Below are 20,828 nucleotides of genomic sequence, written 5' to 3' on the forward strand. Positions count from 1 at the left end.
CAGAAATAAGGCCTGCATCAGCACATCGTCATTCGTTTTGGGTGTTGCACTGTGCCTGCACCACTGAACTTGCGCTTCACAATTTCTGAACTTTGCATGCACAGCCGTGAACCGGTTTCAATTGGTGCAGGTAAATCAAATGGACCTTGTGTTTTGAACTAGGGACTCATTGTACTCAGACTCACAAAAATTTTTCTGAGCTGCACTCACTCAAACTCTCGTTACACATATTTATTTATTTAACAATACTGTAAGCCTTTGTACAGGCCCATACAGGTTCTTAAGCCGGACTCACTCAGAGTCAAACTCACCAAAACATTACTCAAGCACACACACTCAGCCTCAGACTCACGGCTGTACCTCAGTCTGAGTGAGTACTACTGAGTCAACTCATGAGTTCATCAGCCTAGAATTAGCTTCTTTGATTGTGGTGTTAATGCTCTTTAACACCAATATCTGACATAATCGGTGCTCTTCTTGGTGCCGCTTCACATAGCATCTTTGAAAACGAGTTACGAGTGCTTCCAAACCAGTAAAGTTATTTTTCTTGGAGGAGATGATAAGATATAATAGTCAAGAAATTCCCTGGAAGACTTAGTTCGGGACTGTCAAGGCGCCCCCTTGTATAATTCATACATCTAATTAATAAATATTGAAACGGTGTATGAACAACATTGCTTTGGAATACCTGTGAATAGATGTGAGTATAAATGTGAATCTAGGTAAGGCTGAGTAATGCTGAAAATGTCTAGGTGGAACCTCAAGTCGGCAAAAAAAAGTGGAACTCACTCAAGAAATATATTTTGCGCTTTAGACTCGCTCGGACTCAGACTCTCCAAAATTTTGCTTAGCCAAACCCGCTCGGACTCACACTCACTAAAATTTTCTTCAAACAAACTCTCTCGGACTTCGACTCACAAAATTATTGCTTATCCAGACTCAGACTCATAATGTGAGTCTGAGTGAGTCCGTGTGAGTTGGCCAATGAGCGAGTTCGGCAACCTATTGCTCACACTCTCTCCTCTTTTTAAAATACTGGTAACAGATGCAAATTTACACTTATCTTTAACCTTGAAACTTACCATAAATGTTACTGCTCTCTACTTTATTAAAAAGCAAATAGTGAACTCAAATTCAATAGAATATTATTAGCCAAGGCTATTTATATCTTTAGATTCACCCACGAAAAATGTTCTCACAACATCCACGACTTTTCTATGCCTTTATAACTATGGACAGCTTTCAACTTTATTGCATTGTCTGCGAGGCCCCACAGGTACTCATGAGTGACAATTAAAGTTCAGTTCAGTTCAGTTTTATTTCCTTAAAGGCCCCCATTCAGGGGGTGTTACATAAGGGGTGGGATTACAATTCAAAACAGCGGAGATTCAATTAACATTGCAAACAAACAGTTAAAATTGAATTAACATGGCAGATGATCGGTGAGGCGTTCCAGGAAGGTAGATGATGAGGCAATTGTGACAATGTCGTAGGGCAGGCCGTTCCAGTCTGAAGCTGCTCTGAGGAAAAACGAAGTGCTGAGAAGGCCGCCCTGCAGCAGACATGGCCGTCAGCAAGGTAGCCTTTGTACCGTTTTCATGTGGCACAAGCGGAGTGGCGCTGACTGACGACATCTCACAACTCTGTCGACAAAGAGCAGAGGAGACGATTCATGTCTGCCTTCCAGCTGGCAAGTTTTTTTGCAATCTAGTTGTAACTCTAGCTCCAAGATACAAGGTGCATTTGTTGCATCTGCACTTAGTGAACAAATTATATATATATATATATATATATATATGGGGTTTAACGTCCCAAAACCACCATATGATTATGAGAGACGCCGTAGTGGAAAGCTCCGGAAATTTCGACCACCTAGGGTTCTTTAACGTGCACCCAAATCTGAGCACACGGGCCTACAACATTTCCGCCTCCATCGGAAATGCAGCCGCCGCAGCCGGGATTCGAACCCGCGACCTGCGGGTCAGCAGTCGAGTACCTTAGCCACTAGACCACCGCGGCGGGGCTGAACAAATTCACAATGGTCTGCTATTCTGGCATTCGTTTCGTGCTTCCAACATGATGGCGCGGCGCTGGCATTGCAGCATAGGTGTATAAAAAGCACAGCTGTCATGCAAGGCTAGTTCATGAATTACCTTCACTTCCTCGTGATATAATTTGGAGTGTATGCCGCACAAGATGCCCTAATCTGCAGATGGCAATGCTGACAGCATTTGTGTCCATTTTAATCACATTTAAAAAGTACACCAGTAAACGTCTGGTGGTTTCAAATGATTTCAAATGCCATAAAATTAGGCTTGCACAAATATTCAAATATTCAAACGAATAATGCAGTAATCAAATTTGCTTTGAATCGAAGTTAAATTGTTGAAAATTTTGAATTATTCGAAACGAACAAATAGGTGCATATTAGTCCACATGTAACACTCTGTAAAGGTGGTTTTACGGCAGTGGAGGGATGCTAAACCATGAAAGCAGTTACCCAAGCATATTAGACCACATGTAAAAGTGGTTTCACTACAGTGAATTGGTGCTAAGCAGTCAAAACGCGTAATCAAGAGCAATTCGCACTGCAGCAAAGCCCCACTTCAAGATTTTAATAAAGAATTACCCTGACATTGATTCTGCTTTTTTTGTTTTCAGTTTAAAAGCTCTTTACACAGACTCTAAGTAAAAAAAATTTTAACGCAGCATATTTTACTGGCTATTACTTGGACTGTACCAAAAGTCCAATGCTGCTAAAATTCAAAGTTGTAGCCACTTCCTTTCATGAAAAAAAAATGGCCTTTGCATAGGCCCTGTTTCAATTTTTAAAGATCTGTGCAAGCTTGTTTGGCCATGACAAATATGCCCCTTTTTGTTTATAATATGCAATATATATACAATTCAATTAGAAATTATTCGACCAAAATCACTATTCGCTTCGAATTCACTTTGAACCTTAAATTCCCTATTCACACAAGCGTACAGAAAATGTCAGCAGCATCAACTTTTATGAACCACCGCTTGGCAATTCGTAGAGCAGACCACGGCAATCAATTTCCAGATTATAGTGCTGCACACCGTGCACGGCCTCCATTCCAAAAAAAAAACAATTCCCGTGCTCCTTTCCTACACCTGACCAATCCTCATTTCATTCCTCACACAAATTCGCCGATCGGCGACTTGACGAAGCACGCAGCTCATCGATTGGGTTAAACCAGTCACGACGGCATGCTACGCCTTTTCCTCCCTTTGAAAGAGAATGGTGGCGACACCGCGCGAAAATTTGAAACCAGCTGAAACCAATGTTCTAACCCCTGTGAATTCCTTAATAAAGCATTCACAAAATCCTTGAGGCAGCATGTTCACGGAGCAAAGGTGCACATATTTTTGATTTTTGGTCCTTGGTGTTGTTTACTGGCCCTTTGAACTGGGGCAAGCATGTGCAGATCACAAAGTGACTTCAATGCAGACAGTAAAGCAGGCTAATGAATCTGCATTATGGTGCAGTTTAAAAAAAAATGAAAATATGCAAATACGAGCACCTCATTGAAAAATTTCCTGCAATCTGCAGGTCATGTATGCAGACACAGCAGAAAAACTTGAAGCTGCCACTGCCGAACTGAAGGCCCTACAACACGAGGCCTCCGTGTCCAGAATTCGGACATTCTTGCGCCGACAAGAAGAGTGGGTGCAGCTCTACCGTTTGGACGTGTTGACAAGGGGACACACAACAATTTTCAGGAGGCAACCATACGTGTGCTCAAAGACATTAAACTGAACAGAGTCGAAGCATTTAACGCAGTCGCACTCGCAGACTCGGTGGCTCTGGTGTGGGAAAAATACTTTGAAAGCCGTATCCTCCGCCACGCCTACAGCCCTGTTGCAGCCCATCAACTGCTGTACAAGCAGCTGCTGTCGAGAATGCCAAAAGACGCAGCCGAGGCCATCCAAGTGGTAGGCCAGGGACAGTACATTGTGCCTAGTGCCACCCACCCCAGCTCCAGTTATGAAGTCTATGCCGACATAGGATTATGCACGTGTCTTTCTCATTGGTAAACAAGGTGCATTTTGTAAGCCCCAGGCTTCGGTGCAGAAAAAGTACGGAGGACTGTTTCCAAATGCTCCGGCACTAAGTACTGACCACTACTAACAACTGGGACAGCAGGCCCTGGGCGAGAAGTGTCCCCCCAGGATATTTTTCGAACCCTTCCAAGAGGAGGAGCCCAGCAGTAGTGCCAGAACCACGGAAGGTACCAGTGCCCAGCAGGAGGAGCCAGACGAACTCCAACCGATGCAAGGCACCAGCACGCATGAGGCCACACACGTCGCACCTGTACTGTCGGTGCCTGATGCAGCCCAACTTGCCCAGGTAGGACAAGCCCCTTGAAAGGGCCCTGAAATACTTTTCAATTAAACATAGGGAATGCTACTGAACAGTAGTCAATGCTTCTTTTATTCTTGTAAGCTTATTATTGTGCTCCACTGCACTAACGAATTTACAATTTCATATTGGTGGATGTCATCATTCTGAGGGCGATTTCAAGATTTCAACACTACCGGTGTCGTATTGTTCCATGTTTGGGACTACAGGTCACCAACTGTTGGTATTAGCAGCACTTCCACTAACAGAATAGTCAAAACAGGTGACAGGAAAAACTTAACTTAAACTGACTCCTCAGCTTGAACTTTATTACCGAGCAGTTTTCTGCAGTTAGAGAGAGGCAAAATAAATGTGATGTTCTTGTTGGTGTGCTGTACACGTGAAGTATATTTCTTTCACCACTTTTGGTGCAGGCCCAAGAACATGCATATGAGTTCCTGGAGTTCCAGTTGCGGCGTGTGCATTCTATGAATGCACACTATCCAGCTTACCTCGATATCGTGAAGGGCCTTGGAGAGGAGCTTGCTCGTGTTCAGAACAGCAGCAATGGGACAGGACTGATGCTGGCACTCAAGGCTACCGCTGCAGCAAGACGTCGCCGGGCCCGTCACATAAGGGTGCAACCGACCAGCCCTGCTAGGCGTAGGCCAGGGCTTACAAGGGGGTCCAAGAGGGTCCCTACAGGGTGCCCAGCAGTTGAGCCAGCTGCCAAGAGAGCAAAGAAGAGGCCCCATTCTTTGAGCCACAACATAGAGAAAAATGTGCCTGGTGCAAGGCTGCACTGAATGGCAGCTGCCTCCCACCAACTGGGCGCACGACAGTTCTAGGCACAGAGCCAACTAGTTTCAAAAATTTCTAGGGTTTTATGTGTCGAAACGATCATATGATTGTGAAGCATACCGCAGTGGGCGACTGATGATGTGTGGGGTTTAACGCCCGAAAACCACCATATGATTACGAGAGACGCCGTAGTGGAGGGCTTCGGAAATTTCGACCACCTGGGGTTCTTTAACGGGCTCCCAAATCTGGGCACACTGGCCTACACCCTTTCCGCCTCCATCGGAAATGTAGTCACCGCAGCCGGGATTAGATCCCACGGCCTGCGGGTTAGCAGCCAAGTATTTTAGCCACTAGACCACCGCGACGGGGCCCACAGTGGGTGACTTCAGATCAAATTAGGCCATTTGGGATTCTTTAAAGTGCACCTAAATCTAAGCGAAGGAGCAGCTCATCACCACCGCTGCACTTGATGCTTCATCTTTGATTGAACCAATGCGAGAACGACTCCTCGCATTAGCTGTAATATCATAACCTTACAATTGGTCACCTTAGCCACGGGCAGAAGCATTTGGCTCTGCACTACTACCTCAGTATCATGCATACAGCCCTGTCAAAGCTGATGTTAAAGAATGGTGCCCACTAATCCCACTAGTCCCTTGGATCCACCAAGTGTGGCCCTTACAAGTCACAATCAGATACTCATCAATGTTGTGCAGTAACATTGTGCTATTCCACCATGAGTGACTTTTGTATCGCCTTACCGTCAGGACTTATGAGGTTTTCAATTGCGTTTTTTTAGGGGCGGGGGGGGGATAATGTCCCAAAACTACGACATGACAGTATTGTTATGTGCCGCTAACCTAGAAAATGAAGAAGTGAGAAGACTAGGTGGCGCCTGTCCTGGCCATCGTGGTTGTTTTTACCTGCAGTACTGTTACTGTGAATATTGTAAATACACTCGTTTTCTGTCATCTCTCCGTAACAACTTTGGTGGAGGTGCTGGGCACATCAGGAGCACACAACGGAACTTCGCAGCGGGCGTATTCTTGGACAGTCCATCACGCCAGCAGGCAATTCTGCTGATCCAGCCCCCGCTATGCCGAATGCACCCAGTCACGTTGTCGTGACTCACCTCCGAGACCCAGGCCCCTTCTGCGGGACTGATAACTGTCACGTGGAGAAGTGGCTGGCCAACTAAGAGCGCAGCAGCAAGACAAATCGCTGGGATTCGACTTTGATGCTTGCAAACGTCGGGTACTACCTCAGGGGTAGGGCCAGTGTGTGGTTCGACACACACGAGGAGGACGTAAACGTACATAACAAAAAAAAGACGTATGTTAACAAAAAAATTAAACACCTTTTTGGAAAGCCCATTGCACGCCAAGAGAAAGTACTCTCGTGCCGTGCCCAAACCTCAAAGGAGCTGCACATGGTTTACATACAAGATGTTTTAGCCTTGTGCCGGCAAGTTGATAGCCAAATGGTCGAAGCCAACAAAGTCACCCACATTAATGAAGGCATCGCTCACGACGCCCTCCACTTGCTCGTGTACAAAGACTGCTCCACCATTTACGACATTATCAGGGAGTACTGAAGGTTCAAAGAAGCAAAAAGCCGACATGTCACGCAGCAATTTGCTCAGCTCCCTAACACTGCTGCCACGTCGTCGTGCAAAGATGTCTAGATCCAGCCGCCGCCCAGTACAAAAAACTTCCTGCATCTCGTGCGGCGTAAGATCGAGGCAGCAACTCCATCTGCTCCCCAGGCTCATTCTCACGAGGAGGCCCGCCCGACAGTGTCATTATTCCAGGCCGCTGTGCGCAATGAACTGGCGAATGCAGGCATCCAGCCTGTATGAGCCTAAAGTCGTTCTACGTGAGCCCTGCTCCATACTACCAGCCACAACTGACTTATTCCAGGTACCATGATTCGAATCAGTGGCGCACGTGAGATGACGGGTCGATATGCTTCAACTTCAATGGCACCGGTCACATTTCCCTCTATTGTCGCTATCGTCGGCCATCGTCTCCTCGTGCACCATACCGTCCAGATGACACTTCATCCTCCCCTTTGCACGGCAATTCACTTAACACTAATGCTCGAACATCGACCCCACATTACGACCCGTCACCGTCTCCCCAGACCCAACGACTTTCTCGGTTACTTATGTCCCGTGGCTTTCCCTCGCGGTCCCTCCTCGAGAAAACAGACCAGTGCAGCTCCCGGAAGGTGATGCTGCATTGACTGATCGACACGGAAATCCTCTGTTAACTCTGGCATCTCGACAAAAGCTTATGGATGTAGATGTCGAGGGCATGCCTGTCTAAGCGCTCATCCACACAAGGACCCAATCTTCATTCATGAGTGCTCACCTTTCTCGTCGTCTTCGTAAAGTCGTTACACCCGCCTCATCACCTGTAGTTCGCGTAGCCAATAGCCGTACACCTATCGTCCTTTGAATGTGCTTTGCGCATGTGAGCTTCGATGACCACAACGTCTCAGTTTTCTTTGCTGTTCTGGACGTTGCTCCTTGGACGTTCTACTGACGCGAAGATTAGTTTTTCCTCACTCTCTTGTGATTGTTTCTGCGAACAACTTTTGGAGACCTGTCCTGAACTTTGGATGCTGCGCAGAACTGCTTATACAAACAACCCTGTTGCTCTGGCCATTCATGCAACACAGTCGCCTCCAGGCAGCCCTGCTGCTGGCTGGACACCTGATGACACATTCGAAAACATGATTGCCCCGGACCCTGACCCTTCTAAAAGCCAGGACCTACGCCTTTTCTTAGAGTCATACCACGACTTTTGATTTTGCTTCACCCAAACTTGGACAAACATATCTAGTGAGGCATCGAATTGACAACGCGGATGCAGCACCCATTCATCGACACCCTTAGCATGTCTCAACGACCGAGCGCAGCGTCATTCAAATGGAAGTTGACGAAATACTCGCTAAGGACATCACGGAGCCATTTTCGAGCCCTTGAGCATCGCCCGTGGTATTTGTAAAAAACAAAGACAACACCTGGCAGTTCTGCGTCGACTACCGGCATTTCACGGGCACATCAACAAAATCAAAAAATACTTCTACCCATTGCTGCAAATAGACGACGCCATTAATTCCCTTCTGGTGCACAGTACTTTTCTTTTATCGACCTTCGTTTGGGCTATTGGCAAATAGCTGTTGATGAAAATGATTGGGAGTTAAGTCATGCCCTTTCGGTTGTGTAATGCACCAGCAACATTTTGAGCGTGTGATGGAATCTCTACAGAGGGGTTTCAAGTGGTCCACATGCCTCTGCTGCCTGGACGATATCGTCGTTTTCTCCCCTACATTCACCAGTCACCTGCAAAATTTGTCAGCTATATTGCAAGTCTTTCACATTGCTGATCTTCAACTCAACTCTTCAAAATGCTGCTTTTGGTGCCTGGAGATCACCGTGCTTGGCCATCTTGTTGACGCAGCAAGTAAACGAGCTGATCCAGCAAAAATACGCGCCGTCATCAACTTCCCTATTACACGTTCTTCCAAAAAGGTTGACTCGTTTTTTTTTTGGCTCGTGCTTCATCCGATGTGCTTGAAAAAATAAAAAAACCTTTTCGGAAAGCCTGTTGCACGCCAACATAAAGAACTCTCGTGCCGTGCCCGAACCTCAACGGAGCCGTACATGGTTTACATACAAGATGTCTTAGTCTTGTGCAACATATACGTCGTAACACGAGGCAGCTGGCTGTTCGCCTTTATTTTATTTGGCTGAAATCCAATGTTGCCTATGGACACCAATGATGCCTCCTCCAACATGCCCACCCACTAAATACGCTCAATAAGCTATAGCCCATGCCGACCATACACGTCAACTTGTGTGCGTTCGGCTAACCGACTCGCAAACGGGCCAACAATTTCGTTACGAGAGCAGTCATATAAACACCCACTTTTCTCCAGGATTCCTGTGCTGTGGTCTCCAGCACGCTGTATTGGGCTTTTTACAAAGCTACTGTTCCTGCCCTTCCAACCGTACCCTGTGCACCGCCAAGTGACCGACGTGACATAAGAAATTGAATTGTCTTTGTCCTCGTCGACTCAACCCCGTACCAACATCGTTTACGTTGTACGTCTGAAGCCATGTCATACACCGGGCTGCCGCAACGCACATGTATAATAACCACCACTATACTTATTTATTTATTTATTAAAGGTACTTTCAAGGCCCGAAGGCACTACAGAAAGGAGTGGTTTGAACAATCGTAAGTGCAGTTAAAAAGTTAAAAAAAAAAAACAGAAAACAGGAAAAAAAAAAGAAAAATTCTACAGGGCATCATGTATGGCGAGCTTGAAGTCTTTTTGGTCCGTTATACAGGCGATGGAGGCGGGAAGGTGGTTCCAGGCGGCGCTTGTCCTTGGCACGAATGAATCATTATATAGTCTGGTGCGACAGGATGGTAGGCCCACCTTAAAGCGATGATCCATCCTTGGTGATATGAAGCGAGGTGGATGAAACAGGGCGTCCTTCAAATGGCTGTTATAATGATAGATTTTGTGAAAAAGGTTAAGGCGAGACAATGTGCGGCGCAATGAAAGATCAGGCAAGTTTAGGGTGCTCTTCATGGATGTGACACTGGAATGACGTGAATAATTCGATAAAATGAAACGTGCTGCGCGATTCTGAGTGGTTTCGAGAGATTGAATGAGAATGGCATGAGTTGGGTCCCATATGGCGCATGCGTACTCTAATTTTGGTCTGACCAATGTTTTATACAGTGTTAACTTGAGTGACGATGGCGCAGAGGAAAAGTTACGGCGCAGATAACCAAGCATGCGGTTAGCGTTGTTAATCACATATTCTGTGTGTTTATTCCAGGAAAGATTAGAAGATATGTGAACACCAAGGTATTTGTAATTGTCAACAGATGGTAATGGAATGTTATTGAGGGAATAAGTACGCGGACAGTGGGTGGTAGTGCGACGTGAAACTTGCATGCTCTTGCATTTAGATATGTTAAGTGTCATGAACCATGTGTTACACCATGCGAATATGCTATCTAGGTCGCGTTGAAGGTTAAGGTGATCGACATGACTGGTTATTTTCTGGTAGAGGACGCAGTCGTCTGCAAAGAGTCGGACAGTAGAAGAAGAAACACAAGAAGGAAGATCATTAATGTAAATTAAGAAAAGGAGTGGCCCTAAAACGGACCCTTGCGGTACACCAGATGATACTGCGGAATTAGGTGAACAAAAATTATTAGCTGTCACGTACTGGCTGCGGTTAGAGAGGAATTCTTTAATCCATGTAAGTACATTGGGGTCGATGTTAAGCTGAGTAAGTTTGAAAATGATTAGTGCGTGTGAAACGGAGTCAAATGCTTTAGCGAAATCTAAGTATATGCAGTCAGTATCAAATTCAAGATCTGCGTTAATAAACAAGTCGTTAGTAAAACACAGCAACTGTGTTTCGCATGAAACTGTCTTACGGAAGCCATGCTGATAAATGCTAAAGAAGGAATTAGATTATACCGTCTTTCTCTGACTGCACCGAGTCGGTGCCTTCACCGCAGGAGGGTAACATTATGTGCCGCTCACATAGAGAGGTCGAAAAAGTGAAGGACTAGGTAATGCCTGCTCTCACTATCTTATACCCCTGTCACACGGCCACCACCAAACTCTGTTGAACACCGTCAACGTAAATCTCCCCTAGGGAGTTCTACGGAGAAGGAGTTGTGGCAGTGTCACACCGCAATGACAAGTTTGTAACAGTTGCCGCGAGTGGGCTCAGCTGGTGCTGTTTGATTTTTGGAAAGGTATTCTAATTTCATCTCTATTGATCTTTTGTGAATCCTCGTTATGCGGTTTTTACAAAAAAGCAGTATTAAGTAGGTATGCGACTAACAAACCATTAAAAACAATTTCAAATAAAACGCATTTGCTAAATGTAGCGATGCTGCTAGTGACGCTGGCCACATTGTGCTTTTAGTTGTTTTGTTGCCCGTGTGCATGCCCGGTATGAAAATTCTTATGCTTCCTTGCCTCGTGAGGCACATTTTGTGTTCTTCAGCCACGAATGACACAGCGGACGACGTGAGGAATTGGTACGATATTGCGCTGGTAATGACGTTGATCGGCTGGCGCCGGCCGGCCCTACTCGCGAGGCATGGTGTGTAAGGCATCGGTGTGGAGAGTAAGTGAACTCTGGCGCGCGTAAATATATGTAAACAAACACGCGTTGTGAATGAGTACTACAACGAAAGAACGTTTAATATTGCCAAAATGTATCATTCTTTCACTGTGGCCACTTAGTACTCGAAATTTTTCTCTGACTTATAGACTGCTGGGGACGAGAGTACCTCGTTTTGCTGCGAAGGGAGATCGTTGAACGTCCTTTGCGAAATGCTCCGTTAACCTTCGTTTGCGTAAAAGTGGCCGTGTGACACGGACGGCATCTTCGTTGTCGTAAGGACGGGGGAGTTAAACGGTCTTCGCGTGTGCCCGTGTGACAGGAGTATTAGTTGTTTTTACCCGCATTACTGTGACTGTAAATATTGTAAATATACCTGTTTTCTGTCATCTACCAGTAACAATATCATTTATGAAACACCCGCTGGGGCACATACATATTTTCGGAGAAGGTTTTTGGGTTATGATTCTATTTCGGGTGAAGTACCCTATGAGATTCTCCCAGAAGGCACCTCAAGAAACTGCTATCAGCTTCCAGAAAGTGTAGTCACGCGCGTTTCTAGACTTTAACCGTACTTTTCTTGCTCCGACTAATTAGCAACATTACAGTGTATTGACAACTCAGCACGTTTTTTTTTATTTCACCCTCTCCTTTTTGTTGTTTGCCGTTTATTCTTATTTGATACCTTGCTTGATAGCGGCCGATTGAGCTATTTTGTGTTATGACACGCCGTCCCATTGTATAGTGCAATCATCCTTTTTCTTTCATTCCAATGTGCTGGATCAAGACTGCCATCGCGGCCGGGATTTCAATGCCGTAACCTGCAGGTCACCACTAGATGTGGTGGGTTGGTCCTCAGTGCTGTCGGCCCACATCACTCAATGTATAAAACTGTACCAGAACACCACTTGTCACCACCAAGTTCCCTGCCATGCACACTTATGCGTTAACCCGGCAAACTACCTGTGCTGTCAGCAATAGTATGCCCTTTTGTGAATACCACATCATCCAGTGCACCACTATATGATGGCCAACTACCGAGCCCACATTTTTAGTATCGATGTGCCACTTGCATTTTCAATTTTAGCTCAAAACAACAGAGCCCTACTCTAGTCTCAAGATGGCTGAGCCTAAGTACAGTATAGTGCTTTCTGGTCAACAGAAAGTCAAATTGATATTGCCTGTGTATGCTTCATCTGTGTACTTTACACATATTGGCATGACAGCATCGTGTCGACAGTGTCCATTTAATATATGTGCCTGCCATGCCGCTTCCACTAAAATTCTAACAAAGACTTTGTGCTTTTTGAATCAATACTTCTTTGCAGACTAGTTGGTTTCATACTTGAAAACTCGGCAAACGAGAAGGGGGACAGGAAAGAGTACGCTCTTTCCTGTCTCCCTTCTCATTTTTCCTTCAGCTTGCACTGCAAGCAGAGTTCATTTTGCTTTTTAAAGTTTACCATGACTGTTCATACTTGAACTCACCAATGTATACATTCACGTGCGTCTATGCTTGACGCATAAAGTGTTATCTTTGTTGTGCCATTCTCCTGTAAATACCTTCAGTGTTCTCTCATGGGACAGTTTTCATATTAATAAATTATTATCTCATGTATTGCATATTTATTTTTGCATGGGTATAGTGGTTACAACAGTTGGCAGCTGTGATTTTAGTAAGCTTCGCCCTAATACATTCTTTTATTGAAGAAGCCTCTCAAAGGAGACATCATGCAGAGTAGAGCCGCATGGAGTGCACTCGACAGTTTCATAGAGAAGGGTGGCAGATTATTTTCAGATCACATAATACACAGGGGGCGAAAAAAAAAGCGACAACAACAAATGGGCGAGGATAACTGCGAGTCTAACTTGCCTTCACCTGAACACGGGGCCGTATTGCAGTGAAGCCATGAAAAAAAAATCCGCGAAGAGCTCTTCAATAAGTTTAATTCTCTTGTCTTAAATTAGTTCGACTAAAGACAATGTCCTGGGGCTGCATGCTTTCCTTTTAGCTTCGACAGTGTGGTAGTGACGCACGACAAAGTTTTTGCGCGCAGGCTTTCAAGGATTTTACGATCGCACGCATGTATCACCACTACATTTCTGTCCTTGCTGCCCGAGCACAGTTCGTAGCCTTATTTAAAACGACAGTATCGGAAACACGCTTTCGATAACAGCATGCTGAGAATCAACAAAAACTCACCAAGTGGAGTGCAGTAATCTGCGGTGTGGCGTTTTTCGCAGCAGGCCTAGGTCTATCAGGCGTAATCAGTCAACTCGCCGAGTTGACTCATTACGCCTGATCAGTGGCGTTCGTTCAGGCGTAATCAGTGGATTACGCCTGATCAGGGCGTTCGTTCAGTGGGAGGGGGCGCACACGCTTCTTTCGCGAGTATCCTACTCGGCGCAGGGCTTCCTTCCGAGCACTTTGGCAACAGGCGTAGTGGCGACTCGGCTTCACTGCGTCCTGAATGGCGCGGCTTTTCGGCAGTGAGAGGTGGGGGCACACGCTTTCTTCACGAGTATCTAACTCGGCGCAGCGCATTCGGTCAGACGAGCCGCACACGATTACTTCGCGAGCATCCGATTTTAGGGCCATACGCCTTGGCAGGGCTTCTTTCCGCGAGCGTGACCCCTGCTAGCTGCCGCAGCAGCCTCCGGCGCCGCCATGCAAACTGCGGGGAGGCGACAGCGCGATGACACAGTTCGGCCGGCGGAAATGCATAGCCTCCAAGAGCGCTGAGCTGCGGTGCATTGTGTGGGGGGGGGGGGGGGGGCTCTATCCGCTCGCCTTTGTAAACTCGCTGCCAGGGCATGGCCGTCTGCCCGAAACAAAACGTCCCCCCCTTTGTCGGGCCTCCCTGGCTTGTACGCCGGGAGGCAGGCCGCGTCTGTTCGGAACGGTGGCCCCCTTGCCAGGGCATGGCCGTCTGCCCGAAACAAAACGCCCCCCCCCCCCCCCACGACCCTGGGCGGCAGGCAGTGCCGGGACAGACGTAGGATGAAGATGGGTTGATGAGTTAAGTGTGACTCTGGGACAAAGCGCTTCGGCGCCGCGTCTCCTTCCTATCTGACAACGGCACCTAAGAATAGTGGGTTCCTGAGTGAATCAACGGCAGAAGGACTCCACGTCACTCTAACCAGCACCCTTTCCATCCGGCACCATGTCACGAAAACCTTGGGCTATAAATACTTGATGACGTCTCGGCTCTGCCAAGACGCGTTTAAGATCTTGTTTTTTTTTTGGAATTCTGAAGCAAATGTCTGGCCCGAATGATCACCCTTCACCGATACAATTTTTGATTTCCCTAAAATGCCTCAGTTTTCGCAGTTTGGCACAGTCACCCAACTGTGTGAACATACCTTCTGGAGTTCTGAGCAGCCTAGTCCGGGAATCCACAATAATCCAGCTTATTCTGCAAAACTGCAGAATAAGCTGGATGAGCTGCTAGATGTGGGGTGCCTCAATGAGGTTCATGAAATTATTGTTGCTTGTAAAGCCCTCGATCCCTGACCACACTGATCTCATTGGATGCAAAAGTGAGTCTCGGATCACTTATTGCGTCAGTGGCTATGTGGCGCGGAAGATGGCGAAAAAGACGAAATGCAACGAATGTAGCAGGTTGTTGCTTCAATCAGAATTCCAGCTTACTTCCGGCAGAATCATGCCTTTAACACACGTGGTCAAAGCTATGTGAAGAGGTTAAATATGTTCGGCTGTGAACACCACAAACTGAAAGTGACAAATCAGATCATTAGATTTTTTACACTGACCAGAATGAATTTTCTCATTGCTGGAGAAAATGCGTCCAATCAAAAAAAAAGAGAGAGAGAGAAATGAAGTTCTTGAAGTTGAGACGTATGACTTAACTGTCATAGTGCTAACTCAGCGAACAAGGTTTTTGTGTTATTGTGCATTCCTCACACTCTCTTGTTTCTTGTGATTTTACTATTGCCTTGTTCACATTGTTATAAATTTCCCATTAACAACTGTGATGTCACTGTCTGGCTGTGTTTCACATATGCAGAAATCAATTTTTTCGGGAACTGGTTTGTGACTGTATCTATGTTTGCCAATGAAATCCTAATGTCATGTGTGTATGTAGGCCCATTGTATCATCGTATATTTACTGTTTTCTTTAGTTGCCCTATTCAATTGCTTCAGCTGAGTTTCATATAACTTGAAGTTTTCTTCAACCTTAATGCATATGTTGTGTTCATTTTTCAGGTTGTTTTTCGCTTTCGAGAAAACAAATGTTTTGCTTGTAAAAGTAGACCTTGATTGCGCAAGTCATAAAAATAACGGTTGCCGGTACCTTTACGTACATTGAGACTTCACGGAGAACACTGCGGCGTCAAATTTGAAAAGTGCACGGTCTTTGTTTTAGTGTCAAGCTCACGGCTAGTCACTTAACTGATTCTCTATCTTCTAAGCTTCGTAGCTGATATACTACGAAATGAATTGAAAACACTAGTTTTCAGTGCCAATACACGTTTTGCAGCGCACCACCAGAACTGTGACAGTTAGACTTTGTCATAATCCTCAGGGTAGCGTGAAATATTTGCAACAAAAAACGACTGATACGCGGGAGCGGGCGCGAGGAGGGGCATGTCGAAAGCGACCGCAGCGCCGCGCATCCGGATGAATTCTCGCTCGCTCTCCGGCGCGCCAATGCTGACACCTCTCCTTCTAGCCACCATAACTTAGGGATGACTGTTGCCAGACTGCCACCAAATTTGGCCAGAAAATTCGCCCCTGTAGTTGTGACTTTTTTGTGAGAGTTTGGTGGCATCCGCGGTGCATTTTGCGAGTGCATGCATGAGCGACCCTAGCCGAACCTGGCGAGGGACGCCGGCCGTTTTAATTAACGAAATGAACTGCGCCTTGCAGACGTTGTGACGCGTTCTCTTGCTGTGTGTGCTGCTGTGCAATTAAGAGATCGTGTCTCTGAGTTAGTAACGACGCGTCGTCCGCCGTGCATTTGGCGAGTGCGTGTGCGATGAACTTGTTCGCGAGTGCATGAGTGACGCTGTCCGTTTTAATTAACGGAATAAACCGCGCCTTGAGACGTTGGGACGCGTTCTCTTGCTGTGTGTGCAGCGGTGCAATTGAGAGATCGCGTCTCAGTATTAGGGACGACGGGAAAAACTGAATAGAGTCGCAGCACGTGGTGCGCTGCCCCCCTCCCCTTTCTTTCTTTTTTTCACAGCTGATCGAGCCATGTCGACCGCGTGCCACGACGGGGACGCTACGCTTCTTCTAGCTATGGGGGGGGGGGGGGCAGCGCATTATTGTCTGCGACTCTATTCGCGATCACGGCACCCTAACGATACTATAAATATTTCCGCTATGCCGCCAGGTTACCGAGAGGCCTCGACAGGCAAAAAACACGCCAAGCAAGTAAGCTTGGCGTGTTCTTGTCAATAGCCAGTACTATGACATAAGCGGTTTCAACAAGCTGGTTAATCAAAGCTCGCACACTTTCAGTGTCCTGCATCTAAACCCTCGAAGTATCAAGAACAAAAAAGAAAATCTTGATGCGTTTCTCGACTCTTTAGCAATAAAGTTTGATGCTCTAACATTTTCCGAAACTTGGTTAACACCAAATATGTCCCGCCAAGATTTGCTGGTTATACTTACAGTGGCTTGGTATGTCATTCCGGTCGAGGCGGAGGCATCGCTGTATACGTCAAAGAACAACTAAATGATGAAATAATTGATGATTTCTCGTACATTTCACCGTGGATTGAATGTCTTGTAGTCAAAGTTATTAACGTAATTGTTGTCGTGGTGTATCGGCCACCAGCTGGTAAAAAGCAAGAATTCCTTAACTACACAGATACTTTCTTACAAAAGCTACACACAATGCGCATGCTTTTTTTTTAAATTATCGGTGACGTCAACGTTAATATGCTAGGTGATTCTCACAGCTCTAAACAACTTCAGTCGGTTTTGAAATCATACGCATGCGCAAACACGATAACAAGGCCTAGTCGCATATCGGAAAAGTCTTCGACGCTGCTTGATATAAGTGTCACAAATTTTCGAAGCTGAAAACGTATTTCAGGGTTATTGTCATTCGATGTAAGTGACCACCTACCCATATTTTCTCTTTTATCATTATCTTCAACACAAAATAAAAAGTAGATCGTGGAAAAGTATCGCAAAGTAAATAATAGCGCACTAAACCGATTCCGAGCTGAAGTTGCTTCGACGAACTGGAATATACGGTCTATTCGATTCAGGAAAAGTGCACGGAACCGTATACAAAAAGGTGCAGCCGGTGCCGACACCTGGTGCAGCAGTGTCGCAGGTTTCTCGGCACCCGTTTCGGGGTGCAAATGCAATGCATCAGCAGCGCCACCGCTAAAATGTCAATCGAATGTTGAGGTGCAGTGCAAGCCTTTCGTCTGCTACGGTACAGGCAGTACGGGCTAGTGAGGCTTAGCACGCACCGGCAAGCGGTTGTCAGTTGTGTGTCCGAGGATTTGCACGTGATTTGTTAACATGGAGGAACTCCACATCGCCATGGAATTGGTTGAATCTGACAGTGAAGATGAGGAACTCGACGTAGTGTTGTGTCAAATTGGTGCCCAATTGGTCCGCAGCGATCGTAACCGCACACCTAGATACTACGAGGAAGTTGTGGCCCGTTATTTTGACTACGAATTCAAGCGCCTGTTTCGGCTGTTTCCAGCATTCTTTTCCAAAATTACCTGTGGTAGTGTAGAATTCGGCGTCGCCGTCAAAGACGATAACTCCAAACTCGTCCACGATGGGAAAAATTTCGGTCTGGACACCGTCGATGTCCGCGACCACCGGTATATTTGTCGTCTGCTGGTCGCGTTGTCGTCTGCTGTCTGCCAAGCATGCGCGGGGAGCAGGTTGTGTGGCTGCACTCAAAATGCTGCACCCTCGCGATGGGAGGTTCAAGGGTTCGCGGCACCGCGGCAGCACCTTACCTGCACCCGCCACAATCGAGGACGTTGGTGCAGGGGGCGCCGCGGCACCTTCGGGAATCGGGGACCTAGGTGCAGCGCACCGTGAAAAAGGGCAGGAGGTGCAGAGAACCTAGGCTGAATCGAATAGACCTATAGTGTGCGCAGAAAGAGATACAAACCGGGCTTTCAATCTTTTTCTTGAGCAACTCAAGAGTATATATGACCGTGCCTTTCCTTTAACGAAAAAGCCTTCGAAAAAGAAGATACGCAAGCCGTGGATTAACAACACACTGTATGACCAAATACAAGAAAAAAACTAAATGTATCACACGCTTGTAAAATATCGCGATTTATCACTTCTTCAAGACTACAAGAAGTCCCGAAATAAGCTAAATGCTGACATCAAACGAGCCAGGATATCATATTATCAATACACATTTGAAAAAATCTACATAATTCCAGGAAAATGTGGAATGAGGTAAATAACTTAACTGAACGTAACAACAAAGGTTATGTTATTATCACTGATTTTGCAGACGATAAGGCAGACGTCGAAGCACTATCAACCATGAATGAGTATTTTGTTAACGCTGGTGACTTCACAGACTCATCTTGTGGGGAAACAGATCCGTCTGTAGCAGATAGAAAGCGTCTATCACACTCACTCTTCCTTACCCCGGTTACACCATGTGAAGTTGAAAAATTAATCTGTAAGATACGTGACAATGTTGCTGCAGGTGTTGACGAAATAGCAGCCAGCCCAATAAAACATGTAGCGTCACTAATTTCACACCCTCTTTCATACATCATGAACACTATGTTAGAAACCGGCATTTTTCCTTCAGAACTAAAAATAGCCAGCGTTTGTCCTATTCATAAAGGGGGTGCCGAAAATGTATTATCGAACTACCGCCCGATATCGGTTCTACCGGTACTCTCCAAAGTTTTTGAAGGAATAATACACTCCAGACTTGAATGCTTTATCACTAAGCACCTGATAATAAATAAAGCACAGCATGTGTTTCAAAAGGGTGTCTACGGAGTCGGCGCTATTGAGTACGAAAGAGGAGATATTAAAAACATGGAAAACAGAACCCACACCATAGGTATTTTAATTTACTTGAAAAAGGCCTTTGACACAGTCAAACATGATATTGCCGAGGAGAGCTCAGCGACCTGCAGAGGAGGGCTCGCACAGCCAGAAAGTAAGACGAAGCTCTTGCCCGGTCCTCTTTACGAGTGCCTTTCATTTTAATTAAAGTGAGCTCTTATATATCGGACTTCTAACAGTTCTTGAGGTAGGGGAGTCAGCGGAGGCGGCTGGATAGCGGGATTAGGATTGAGCTTAGGGCTGTCGGGCGCTTGGTCCGATGGTCGGGTGGGCGATGGCCAAGGAGGCTAGGAAAACCATGGGCAAGAGTAAGCTGGTGCAGTGCGAAGAGTGCAAGCGCTGGTGCTACTTAGATGAGACAGCATTCACGAGTTTGGCCGACGCGCAGAAGGCGAGCTTCGTGTGCAGGCTGTGCGAAGCACTGAAGGCAGCCGTGCAGCGCATGGAGGCTAGCATCAAGGGGCTTCAGGGGGAGCTTAGGGCGGAACGGGAGCAGAGGATTGAACTTCAAAAAGAGCTTGGAGTGTCGCGTGAGCGGGAGGAGGCTACCGCCAGCCTATTAGAGCAAATGAAGGGCGACCTTCGAAAAGAACGGGAAGGGCGGACCAAGCTAGGTCAGTGGGTAAAGGAACTAATGGCGCTTGTCCCCGGCCCCGAGTGGTGTGAGACGGGAGGCTTGGGTAGCGGAGAAGGTGACAGGCGGGAAGGAACAGGCGAAAAGGGAGGTCAGGGGGCCGCAGTGTCTGGCCACAGCACGGAGGCTCCGAGAACATACAGCTCGGTGGCGCAGCAGTCTTCAAGCAGGGCAGAAACACAGGAGAGATGGCAGAGAGAGAAACAGGTGAAGCAAACAGGGGCGCCATCACAAACAGGAAGCCAGCGATTGGAGCGTAGAAGGGTCCTAGTGGTGGGGGACTCTAACGTGGCCAGGGTTAGGGATGGCGTCTTGAAGACAGTGAAGGAAGATGGGAGAGTGAGGGTGGAGGCCCAGTCAGGGAAGAGCATAGTGGATGCACTGGCCAAAGCTCAGGAGGTTGTAGAGAACAGCATGGAGGGCGAAAATCTCATTATTCATGCTGGGCTCAATGATGTGTTGAAGGGCAAGGATCAGAACCTTCAGAGACATTTAGAGAATGGGATGCGTAAGCTCCGAGAAGCCCCTGGGAGTGTGCATGTGACCATATGCACAGTCCCAGAGGTCTGGGAGCAGTCTCGTGGGATTGAAAGGAGGGCAGTGGAAACCAACTGTGTGATCAAGGGTATGAGCCGGAAACTCGGATACAGCGTAATGGAAGTGAACCAAGACGTGTACGAGCCCGGCGCTCTCCCCTTTGCACAGGATGGCATTCACTACAGTGGTGCGACGGGCAGGGGGTCGGTAATACAATGGGTCGTCAAGCCACAGCACTTTAGGGGGACCCAGAGCCCTGAGGCCAACA

General features: G+C 46.7%; 1 long non-coding RNA gene across 1 annotated transcript; it reads right to left on the reverse strand.

The window, feature by feature from the left end:
* Window positions 1-1,246: 1,246 nt before the first annotated feature.
* On the reverse strand, window positions 1,247-14,060 carry LOC119163027 (uncharacterized). The gene is made up of 3 exons (XR_012888601.1): window positions 13,540-14,060; window positions 4,876-5,089; window positions 1,247-1,643 (listed from the first exon to the last, which is right to left on the reverse strand). It is a non-coding gene; the product is annotated as an uncharacterized LOC119163027 (long non-coding RNA).
* Window positions 14,061-20,828: the final 6,768 nt, after the last annotated feature.

The sequence above is a fragment of the Rhipicephalus microplus genome, unplaced genomic scaffold, assembly GCF_043290135.1.
Source record: "Rhipicephalus microplus isolate Deutch F79 unplaced genomic scaffold, USDA_Rmic scaffold_13, whole genome shotgun sequence".
NCBI classification, from domain to species: domain Eukaryota; kingdom Metazoa; phylum Arthropoda; class Arachnida; order Ixodida; family Ixodidae; genus Rhipicephalus; species Rhipicephalus microplus.